At 41.7% G+C, this 11,938-nt stretch overlaps 1 protein-coding gene across 2 annotated transcripts in view; it reads right to left on the reverse strand.

Annotated features, from left to right (window-relative positions):
- LOC311255180 (multiple epidermal growth factor-like domains protein 11) overlaps positions 1-11,722 on the reverse strand; it is a 139,860-nt gene extending 128,138 nt beyond the window's left edge. For both annotated transcript variants that reach the window (XM_084349445.1, XM_084349446.1), the window contains exon 1: positions 11,538-11,722. The gene's annotated coding sequence lies outside the window, so the exon portion shown is untranslated. The remainder of the gene's footprint in view (positions 1-11,537) is intronic.
- Between the last annotated feature and the right edge of the window lie 216 nt (positions 11,723-11,938).

Below are 11,938 nucleotides of genomic sequence, written 5' to 3' on the forward strand. Positions count from 1 at the left end.
AATAACGAGTAAGGCGTTGCTTATGTTTTCTGGTTCGGCTGCTGTTGAATTCGTCGTGTGACAGACGATATTTGTCCAGTGATGATTCCCAGAGCTGGATTACCGACCACGGAGGTCCCAGGTTGTCGTAACTTCACCTTTTTATTAAATAGCTTGAAGTGGAGAGATGACAGGGAACGAGGGGAGAGAGATGGAGAAGGACGGTCGATAGCCAGAAGCGAGACGGGGACGTCATTGTTCGCGGTGGGAACTGAGCCCTCAGAGGGCTATCATTTTTTCTTTCAAAACTGAAGCACAATTAAAAACTGAAAACAGTAGCAGGCCCTCAGGTGGCTCCTGCATTTTTACCTGTGTTTAAAGGAACAGTTCACCCGAAAAAATGTAAATCCAGTCATTATCTCCTCCGCCCGGTGCTGATGGAAAAGTCAGGCGAAGTTTCGTAGTCCACAAAACATTTCTGGAGCTTCGCAGCAAAACAGCATTGCAGCATTCTGCTAAACAACGGAAGGAGCCGGGACTGAAAACACAAAATGGCTCCATACAGCTTGTCCGGTGTAATCCAAGTCTCCAGAAGCCCCGAGATCCCAACTTAATTAGAAAAGATGTTATTTACACCCTCAAAGCACGGCCGAGCTCGTCCACCCGCTTCAGACGAAGTGCGTGCTAACACTATTAGCTTGGCAGCTACAGTGAAGATTAAAGCTTAAAAAAGGGCGTAAATTAATTGATTGATTGAAATATTTGAACATTTAAATAACGTCTTTTCAAATCAATTTGGGATCTCAGGACTTGGATTGCACAAGACGAGCTGTATGGAGCCATCTGATGTTTGATTTTTGTTTTAAAACGAGTCCCCAGCTCCTTCAGTTGTTTAATGCTGCAACGCTGTTTGTGGTCTATGAAACTTCACCTGACTGTCCATCAGCATGGAGGGAGGAGATGTAATAATAATTTCATTTTTTGGGAAAGCCGTTTTCCTTTAATCGAATTATCACAAACTATCTGAGACAGAGCGAACTTGGAGACGGACGGTATTCCAGTATAGAAATTGGAGCTGAACCAATTAATTCCCAGATTCGAGGTTTCTACTGTTGCCACGGTAATCGACGTCTAAATCAGTAACCGAGGAAGAAAGGAGACGTTGCGACGGCTGCACCAAAAAAAGCCTTAAAAAGAAGGTGAGAAAAGGAGCTCAACAGACAGATAGAAAATCATTTTCCTCCTTTAGAATAAAACCCTGACACCTGGTCAGCTTCAGTCGGGTTTGATTCAGTCTATATTGCTTTAATAAAACCTTCATAAGCACAACAGCAGCGTGTCCTCGCTCCATTTGTTTGGCAGCTGCCGCGGTGTGGTCACTAACTAACCCCACAGAGACTCTACAGACTGTTGACTGTCAGAAAAGAAGAACGATCTCTTTACAATGAGCCGGTCCTGCTGTGCTCTGCTGGACTTAGTATAATCCACCATAATGCTTCCAGCTCTCTGGGTCTTCTACGAGGGAAGCTGTCAAAGCTGGTTAGCTTGAAGTCCACAGCTTCATCTGACGGTCTGATCCGAGGAGAAAAAAGTGAGCCAACGCTAAGTTTGAGAGGCCGTTCAGCCTGCGAACGTTCCTCTAACCGAACTTGTGTTTTCTTTCAGAGGACACTGACGAGCGCTCTCTACATGTTCGGGGGTACAGTCAAAATAAATGCAACAGCAGAATTAAATTCTCCCCTCGCTCTGCACCAGGAGCTGTGCGGTGTCACAGGGTGATCGCTGCTATAATTTGGTTCCGCTCGTCTCCCGGAGCAGGCAAGGTCATTACTTATTACAAGGAACATAATGAGTCGGATTGTCCGTCTCCAGGCTCTCGTGTTTAATGAAAGCAGCGGGAAATGTCACAAAAATCTCACACAAATTCCCAGCTGGCATCATTTCAACCTTTCTGGGTACTGTGATTACTTCACTGTTCAGATATGCAACTTGATTGGCAGCGCGGGTCAAGTCACCCTGTTAGGAGGGCTGTCTGAAACTACTCCAAAAAACTCAAACAGAAGTTTTTAACAGGCGCTGCTGAAAGTGCAGAAGCAGCCAAAACTGGAACCTCTGTTCTGTTTTATTGTTTTCAGGATGGCACATGCACTGAAATAAACTGAGGCAGGAAACGCAGACGGACCTTTTCAATTAAATGCCCTCAAATTAATGAAATGTTATGTTGGATTGTCTTTTGTGAGGAAGAGGAAGTCATGGATGGAAAAAGAGGAGAAAATGTTGCCACTTAAAATGTATGCAAACCACTAATATGTTCACGTCTGTACGAGTCATAGGCTACGGACAACAGTGACATTTCTACAAAACGTGTCATAGCGTTCACATTACATGTTTATGACCTCACTTCCATATCTGGAGGTGGAGGGGGACAGTGGTGTTGTTACAGGCGGGAAGGCTGCCAAGTCAGATACCAGACGACAATTCAACATTTATAAGTGGATTTGAACGTGCACATGACAATCTGTCTCTACAAGTTGTGTCTCCACCTCAACACAACGTGGATGAATAGAGTTTTGTTACTCACAGCATAAAAAAACAGTGACGTCTCTTTCCAGGAACAGCGTCCTTGTTACTCTGAATAAACCACGGACGCCATCCTGGACAGTTTTCACTGGAGCTATTTTCTACCACAGAAACGGCCTCGAGGTATCGCAAGGGTTAATATGTTTTGGTGTAATTTGGGTTGAACCAATTGTCTGCAGCTGTGTGGCCTATTTCCCACCTCAGAAAATTGATTTTGGTTGATAACACTGAGAGAACGTTGGTGGGCTTTTTTTTTAGGACAGCCGACGTGTTCGTCCAGTTTGAGGATCAGAAGCAACAAATCCTCCAAAACAAACGACGAACAAATTACTGATGTCATCTTAGGCTTCAGGAAACTGTGATAGGCAATTTTTTGTTTGTTTGTTTTTTGGCTAATTCTTGGATAATTAATCAAATAATCTGAACAAATTTGTTGAAAACATTTGTACACAGTATGCGCTGACTTTCTTGTCAGGAGATGGAGGGGATGGTGGTGGAGTGGAGACCGCTGATCGAGACGGTGATGCAACATTTGTAAGCACGAAACAACTGGACGAGATGTTCAGACAGTTTCCAGTTGTATTCACGGCAACAAAACTGGACAATTTTGACGAGAAGGAACATTTTCCAGTCGTGTTTTTGTGTAACTTAGCTGGATATTTCTGATGACATGTGGGGACAATTTCAAGCCATGTTTGTGGCACAAAAAGACCTTTTCCATAAGCTAACGTTGTGAAAGACGTGTCTGTAAAACAGTGTCACAACCTCCACCTCCACGCTGTGTCCAGATTCACTGTAATGTCCTCACTCTTCATACTTTTGCTCCAGTCATAATTACTACAGCCACTAGGGGGTCGCCACCTAACAATAAACTGAAATATGGGTCGTAATAAGCTGCTTGCACAGATGACCTATATGGTCGTTTTTCTGAGGACAGCCTGGATTCATCTGTCAACCGATGTTTTGATTATTCTCTCGATTAATCATCTGCTCTGAAATGATATGAAATGGCCACCACAGTGTTCCCAGGGCGCCAGCTGACGTCTTAAATATCTTGTTTTGTTGTAACGAAGACATTCAATGTACTTTAAAATCACATTTGAGAAGCTGGAACCAGCAAGTTTTCAGCATTTTGCTTTAAAACATGACGATTAATCCCTTTTTATACTTCAAACTTTTATGTCAATAAATCTTTGACTCTCTCTACACATTTTTATTGGTCCATGTCGGACCACAATGATCACGGTGAGGATTATGGGATTTCTCGATACTGCAGCTCAACTACAAACTCACTGATTCAAAACAACATGTGACCCCGAGTGTCCTCTCCAAGAAACCACCACTTTCTGTCTCTGTCTCTGTGCGGCGATAACACACGGACGTCCCTGTCTGTATTGTGTATAATGTGCTACTCATCCATTTGCCCCGAGGAGAGCATTCATGATGTTTTGTAATGGTCATCTCCATCACCCTCCTTCCTGTCCACTCCAAAGTACCCACCAGGCAGAACCACTTAAAAGTCTTTTATGTTGCTTTTTCCTCTTTTTTTCCCCCCTCGTCTCCGCTCTGCCTTTGTTGCAGGATGAATAAGACGCTGAGAGCCGATGGGCTGCTGGCCTTAATGGTCTCTCCCTTTTACCTCCACCTTATGAGCTATTTGAATTTCATGACTGATGTTTTGCCATTGCCTCATCCTGAGAATGTCTGAGCGAACAGGGCTCAAACTTCTCAACAAAGTCTCTCCATAATTCATTACTGCCGTCGCACACGCACACACACATGCGCACACACACGCACACACACACACACACACACACACACACTCACTCTCAGCCGTATTACACTATAAATAATGTGCTAGATTTTCATCTCTACCTCCAATGCGATAAACACAACGAGTGCACACTGATGAGTTTCGTGAGAAAAACAAAATCCAAAGAACACCTTTTAAAAACATGAAACTTTTAAAGATTACACTTCATTATGTCACACCCCTCTTTACACTGGATGACTTCTCAGTTTTTTAACAGGGGGGGATGGTGCAACGGGAGCACCAACCTCCCCGCACACCACCAACCAACACGCATGCACCTCCCGAAGGACATTGCTGCAGGATGCCTTGACCATAACAATGACATTTAAAATTCTACAATTCAGTTTCATTTAATTATCTTCCACCTCTCCCTACTGTGAGTATCATGTTATCATGTTTATAGTGTAATCAAGTGATGAGTAAATGCGCCTATTAATTCAAGACATCCTCAAACCTAAACGTCCGGACAGGGACTCCCAACATGACATATCTCACCGTTCCCACAACAACACGAGCGTTGCAGCGTAGCAGTGACAGGCTACTGGACCTTTGTCGTTTGATCAGTTTTAGGAAAATGTTAAAAATAACTACGTTACTAATGCATAATTCAGTAACAAACGTATCAACTTTATGTACGTAATATAAGTTATGTTACATACGTGACGTCACTTAACTATGTTAGTAAGTTAAAATAATTCACTTTGAGTTCTGATTTCACACTGGACATGAACAGCGAATTTACCTGAATTCCTCCTTTGCTGCCGTAATAATTACTACGGCCACTAGAGGCTGCCGCCTAACTACAAACATCAATAAGATGCCTTCGCAGTTGACCTATGTGCTAGTTTTCCTGATGATGTCGGACCGATTTTCCGTTTCCAGTGTCTATGCTGGCCAGTATAGCCAGTTCAAGTTAAATGACATCAGAAAAAGTCAGCTCAGAAAAACTTGAACATTACTGAAATTAAACAGCTCAAACAAAAATAATTATTGCACGCACCCCGTCTGAAGCGGGTGCATGAGCTTGACCTCGCCTCGAGTGTGTAAATAAAGTCTTTTCAAATCAATTTGGGATCGCTGGGCTCCCGGAGACTTGGATTACGCCGTAATTATGTTTAATTGACGGGATGCACGTGAACGCTTTAGCTTAGCGGCTACAGTGAAGACTTCGGCTTAAAAAAGGATGTAAATAATGTCATTCAAATCGATTTGGAGCAGATTACAGCAGACGAGCTGCACGGAGCCATTTCATTCAGTAGTTTTTTCCGTTTTAAAACAAGTCCTCAGCGACTTGTTTTGCTGTGAAGCTCCAGAAATGTCATGAAACTTCACCTGACTTTCCATCAGCATGGGGGTGAGGAGATAATGGCTGAGTTTTTATTTTTGGGTGAACTCATCCTTTAAACATGAACTACTTGGACCCCTGAAATAACCAGCAGAGAGAGCGTAATCTATGATAAGAACAACATCGTGTTCTGGGGGGATGGCAGGTTAACAAGGGGGATGCATTCAGATCATTTTGCTAAGATCCCCTCTCATATCATAATCTGCCTCTTCACATCCCGAACCTGCCTCATTTCCCATTTTTTCCATCTTATGTGCGATAATGCAGCATAAGAGGTCCAGGAGAACGTGAAGGCAGCCAGCCACAGGCGCTGGAACTCCAATATAACATGTCGTTGAGAAACAACAGCCCAGCGTTCTCCATTTATCAACACTGATTACATGTATTGATCTGACAGAACATGGAGGATTCCCAGTTGAAAGGGTTCAGCAGACTGGAAACACAGTGGCTGCTGCTGCCGCCGCCGAGGATCATGGTCCGTCCAGACTGAAACAGACAAACCGTTTCTCACACGGCAAAATCAATCTGTCATCAGCTGACAGACGAGGTCAACGTTCACCAGCATCACACACTGATCGTTATTATGTGCTCAAATATAATCTAAAGTAATATTACATTTTCCTCGTACAGGGTTTTGTGTGAATTATATCTTCATATTTATGAGATAATAGAAAGAAAATGTGCAACAGTTCTGTGACAAATAAACACAAAATCCCAATTTATAAATGTAACTCAGTAAAATTTACTCAACTACTGTACTTAAGTACAATTTTGAGGTACTTTACTTGAGTATTTCCATTTTTTGTTACTTTAAAACTTCCATTTTCACTTTGTTGCTGCTCGGGACGCTTTACCAACCCAACATGTGGCTATTTGACGTCCTGGGAATGAGACTCAACAATCAACTATCTTTGTGGTGCGTTCAGGAACAGCTGGGACAAATCCTACTGACTCTACCTTTAACTTTAATAGTCTTTGAATTATATTAATAAGACGTGAGCTTCAGTTAGCTTTGACCACAAATGTCCTTCAGAGGGAGACTTTTTACTCTGATACTCTGAGTACATTTCAGAGCCTGTACTCTATTACTTTTACTGGAGTAAAGAAGCTGAATCAGTACTTCTTCTTTCACCAAAGTTTGTTTTTACATCTGTAAATCTTCTTGAGGAACGAATATGTGGACTTTTGCCTCCTCTGGACCGTAGAGTCGTGACTACAGACAGAAAGAGTAAAAGTATTGCTTTTCTAAATTTTTTATCAGCTATCGGACACAAAACGCTGACAACAAAAATTGGAAAAATGCTGAATATCAGCCCTGATAACTGGCCAGGTTGATAATCGTTCTATCCTTACTAAAAATATTCTGATATTAAACGTACGTGTATTCGCTCAGTCCTATATTAGACCCACTCTGTCATACTGACTGCTGCCGTGAAGGTAAAGCTCATTACAGCTCAGTCTGAATCTTCATTCAACGCGTTTGTGTGTAACATAGATTTTTTTTTTTTTGTGCCCAGAATCGTTTATCATTTGCAAATATTGGCTGACGTGCTTCAGGCGGCAATTTTTTTTTTTTTTCCTCCAAAATGAGCATGAATATGAAAAGCATGTTGGAATCAAATAGGAATGGAAATGGAAAGTCTGTTTTATGTGCTGATATACTGACAAACAGTTCCCTCCGACCGCCTGCACAAACATCATTGAATTTCAGGGACAAAAACACTTCCACATGCTTCAAAAAGGCCCAGAGGAACAGTGCTCCGCTTTCTCCAATATCCCTTCCTCCAAATCAGGTGTTTAATGGCTTTTGTGGTGGCGAGGAGCAGCGGCCCGTTTGGTTTGTATGCATGGGAGGGCAGCTGGCCTGGAGGAACTATTTTCTGCTGGCGACACACTTCAGTACTCTGCTCTCAACAGCCTGTTATTCTTTAAACAGTGATTGGAATTATGTTTACCATTAAAAGTCTAAATCACAAGTGCAGGGCGGCGGAGGGAACACTTATTAGGATGTGGCCCACAGAGCAGTCAAAGTGTTCTCGTATGGACTTGAGAATAAATTCTCGCTTAATGACTTCTACTGCAGCCACAAATAATTAGCTGGAAAACTGAAAGCTCTCTTAACCATAATTAATTCATACTTGATTTTTTTCCCTTCAAAGAATGGCTGATCAGTTTGATTTTTTTGATTTTTATTCCTAATTTTCTCCAACAGCCTGCAGTCACGTCATCAGGAAATCAACTCTGTTTTATGCTCTCATGGCTCATAAAGAGCTCGGTACAGTGGCAGTGACATTAAGCACCTTTTATGTGCCGACAGAGGAATCTGCATTCAGACCTCGGTGTGTAAAAGCGCATTGAAGTCGCTTAAGCCAGCATGAAATGTGTTTTAAAGTCTGCAGGATTTACATTTTTGCTTTTTGTAACAGGGATCGGTTGATGTTGTTTCTCAGAGCTGATACTGATTATTAATAATAAAGGAGACCGATAAACAAAATATGGAATCGATATACATTTGAAGTAAAAAATGAAAATCTTGGTGTCAAATTTCAGAAAGTACACTCTCCTCAAGTACTGTACTTAAAGTGGTAACAGATTACTTTCCCCTTCTGGTGTTTCCAAGTGGTTTTATTGTTTACGTCGCTGTTGCAAAGACAACAGAGTGAAAAATAACAACGCAGTACAACACATGAGTATATCCGTTACGCTGTGCAATCAACATTTACTTCATGACGACACGATGAAGAAGAAAACTTGAAAGTTTAAGTACAAATTTGAGGTTTGTTCGTGTCGGCCGAGTGTCATTATTTGGCGAGAATGAGACTCAAAAACCTACTTCTCTTACAAATAGCACCTTTAAGTATTTCCATTTTCTGATACTTTATATTTCCACTTGATTTGATTTAACTTTAGGTATTAGTAACTCTGCAGGTTCTCAGATTATTCAGTAATGACAGACTTTTACTTGTAACGTGTAACCAATCAGACAGAGATGCACGATATATATCGGGTTGGTAATTTATCAGCTCATTAATGGGATTTTTTTATTATCGGCTATTTGTTCTTATCAGCGAAATTATAGCCGATAAATATAGTTTCTAATATGAAGCCAATCGATTTCATGGACTTGACAAGCTCAACATGTACACTTCTCACATTTGTGAAATTATCGGTATCGGCCATTTGAAGCAGGTAATTATCAGTTATCTGTATCAGATGATAAAGATCCACATCATGCATCTCTACAATCAGACAGTGTTGTGGGCGGGACCACAGAGAGAGGTGATGCTGCATCAGAGCCAAAGTGGAACATTTTTAAATTAATTTACTTTATGTGCAATTGGACTTAAACATTTAAAAAACACAGACACTGATAATCAGAAAAATGTTGAATATCGACCCCAATAATCAGTCAATCCCTCCTTTGTATCATAGCTAGTAAAATCATTTTCAGCTAAAACATCCAGGATGATGATTATCTGCATTATCTGGACGATTATCAGGGACATGGACTGCATTTTTCTGATTATCAATATCCGTCTTGTTTGTGTCTGATTGCCAATAAAATCATTTTAAATTAAAAACGTTCCACTTTGGCTCTGATGCAGCATCCGCTCTCCGTCTGCAGTCACCAACCAGCGTCCCGCCCACAACACTATCTGATTTGTTACAGCTCACAAATAATAGCCTGTCAACACTGAGTAATCTGAATCTGCAAAGCAACTAAAGTTTAAATCAAATAAATATCGAGGAGTGGAGGTATGAAGCAGCAGAAGATGTAAAACACAAATGTGCAGTATTTGAGTTAATTGTTCTTCCATCACTGGTTTTTCTAAATTGTGACACCAAGATTTAAATTTTTAATGCAAATGTATATCGGTCCCACATATTGGTCATCGATCTCCTTGATTACTAAACAGAGCTGCAAGATATCGTTTAAAAAAATCTTACTTTGACTTTTTTGACGTATTGCTTCGTAGAAATGAACATTTTTGCATCACAATTTTCATTTTCACTGAAAAAACTGTAAAAATCATGATGACCTGACATCAGTTGGGTTTTCTTACATCATACATTTGTCACACATTGCACCTAAACAGCTGCAGCTTCTTGTGATTGGGATATTGCACATGATGATGTTGTGATTTAGAATATACTTCGATTAATTGTGCCGCCCTAATTAATAATAACCGCCATCGATATCGGCACTGAAAGAACCGTATCAGTCGATGAGTCATGAGCCTCTGCAGGTCTGCAGCCATCACTCTCATTCAGTTTGTTTTACCGCTCAGATAAATGCAGTTTTGTGTTTTACAACACAGTCGTTGTGCAGAGTGCAGCACTCCGCTGGCAACCTGTGGTGCTGGAAATGATTCCTCTCCTGAACTGTTGACCCGCCACAAGCACCAGCACCACCCCAGCCACCCGCACGGCATCGTCTTAAAAAGTAAAACACATTTAATTAAGGTAAGAGCTCAGGAGTCGTCAAAAGCTGCATTACTATTATTGCGAGGGCACGTTTGTGACAAATGTCTCTGTGACATATTGCACAGCACACTCTCTAACTACAGCAGCAGAGTAAATGGAGCCACTGGAGGAGAGGAAACAAAACAGAAATCGAATAACACTTCTCACTGCCAGCTCCCTCCCTCCCTCCCTCCCTCCCTCCCTGTACGATGCCTACTGACTCCAGGCTTTACATCCTCAGCTGATTGAGCACAAATATTCTGAAGAGTCAACTTATTTAAATACAACCCTCAAAAGAGACATGACCTGAAACCTGCACACCTGTATGTGACAGAAACCAGCTGTTCTGACATGTGCCTTGCTCAAGATCGCCATCTAGTGCTGACACAGCGTCACTCCCTGTGTGAGCCCTGCGTGCTGTGACGCCTCAGGGGAATCAGTGGAAATACTACAACAGCAATGATCATCCTGACCCATCTGATTAACATCAGAGCCGTCTGATCAGCGACGTGACGTCCAGCAGGAGGGACTGTCTCCTCACAGAGTGGCTCTCTGCTGGGTTTTACTTCAGGGAGCACTTCGCCTTCTTCTGTCCGAGCAGATACTTGATTACACTTAATTGCATTCACCCAGCGGCCAAGGTCGACTACGTCCTGATTAGATGACTGGAATAAAAAACCAACAGGGAGAGCTGTGGGACCTGAGGACTGCACAATAAAGTGAAGAGATGGAGAACTTGCAGTAAATAAGGGTGAACCCCGGAGTGAGTGCACGGGGGGAAAGCACACAGTCAGACTGAATAAAGAGCTGAGAGAGAAACTTTTTGCACAAACACAGACAGGAACAACAGCGGGGATGCAAATACGTTACAGTGGGCTAATTAGTGATGAATATAAGGTCATATAATGTCAGAACTGTACAATAATATTGGCCTTTCCTGAACTCATTACAGTTTTTGCCGGTTAAGATAAAAATGTAATCAGCTGGATTTTAAAGACATGCAGGTTATTAATTAAATTAAATATATATCAAACACACTGAAATTATTTATGTGTGGTGCAAATCGGCCAGGCTTTGCATAGTATTGTCATCAACTTAAGAAGGAGGGTCTACAACACAGCAATACGTGTTTAAAATTATAATACAGAAGAATATTCTAATGATAATACAAAACATTTAAAAAACATAGCCAACATGCGTGTGATGGTGTGATTATAATATAACTAATACGAAACCACACACTTCCCTCTGTGTCAGGTCTGCTGGAGCTCATTCAGTGTTTAATGAATCGCCTCTGTGTGCAAAATAAGTAATTAAAAACAAGACAGGGTCAGTAAAAACAGCTCTGGGGCTTACCTGCAGGAGCGATGCGTCCTAGATAAAGTTCATTCTCGTGCACTACATGGAAATAAATATGCTATCAGAGGAGCAGCTTGAAGAAAATAAATGCTTTTTAAAAAAAAATGTCGATGTGGAAACATGAGTAAAGTCCTCAGCATCCGTGTCGGTGTAGTTGCCAACTTGAGCTCAGTGAGTCTCTGCTGCTGCTCTGCTGCAGCCTCTCCACAGCAGCCAAAGAGCAGCACAGGCAGCGAGAGGAGGAACCCCACCTCCCCGCCGCCTTCGTCTGTGGAAAAACAACAATGATGACGCTTAGCGGTGTTTGACGACATTAAACTAGTTGAGTTTCACTTCAGTGGCCTATTGTATAAAAAATATAGCTACAAATATAAATGTTACACTTGATAATTGAAGAT

The sequence above is a fragment of the Pagrus pagrus genome, assembly GCF_965226575.1.
Source record: "Pagrus pagrus genome assembly, chromosome: 1".
In the NCBI taxonomy this organism is placed as follows: Eukaryota; Metazoa; Chordata; class Actinopteri; order Spariformes; family Sparidae; genus Pagrus; species Pagrus pagrus.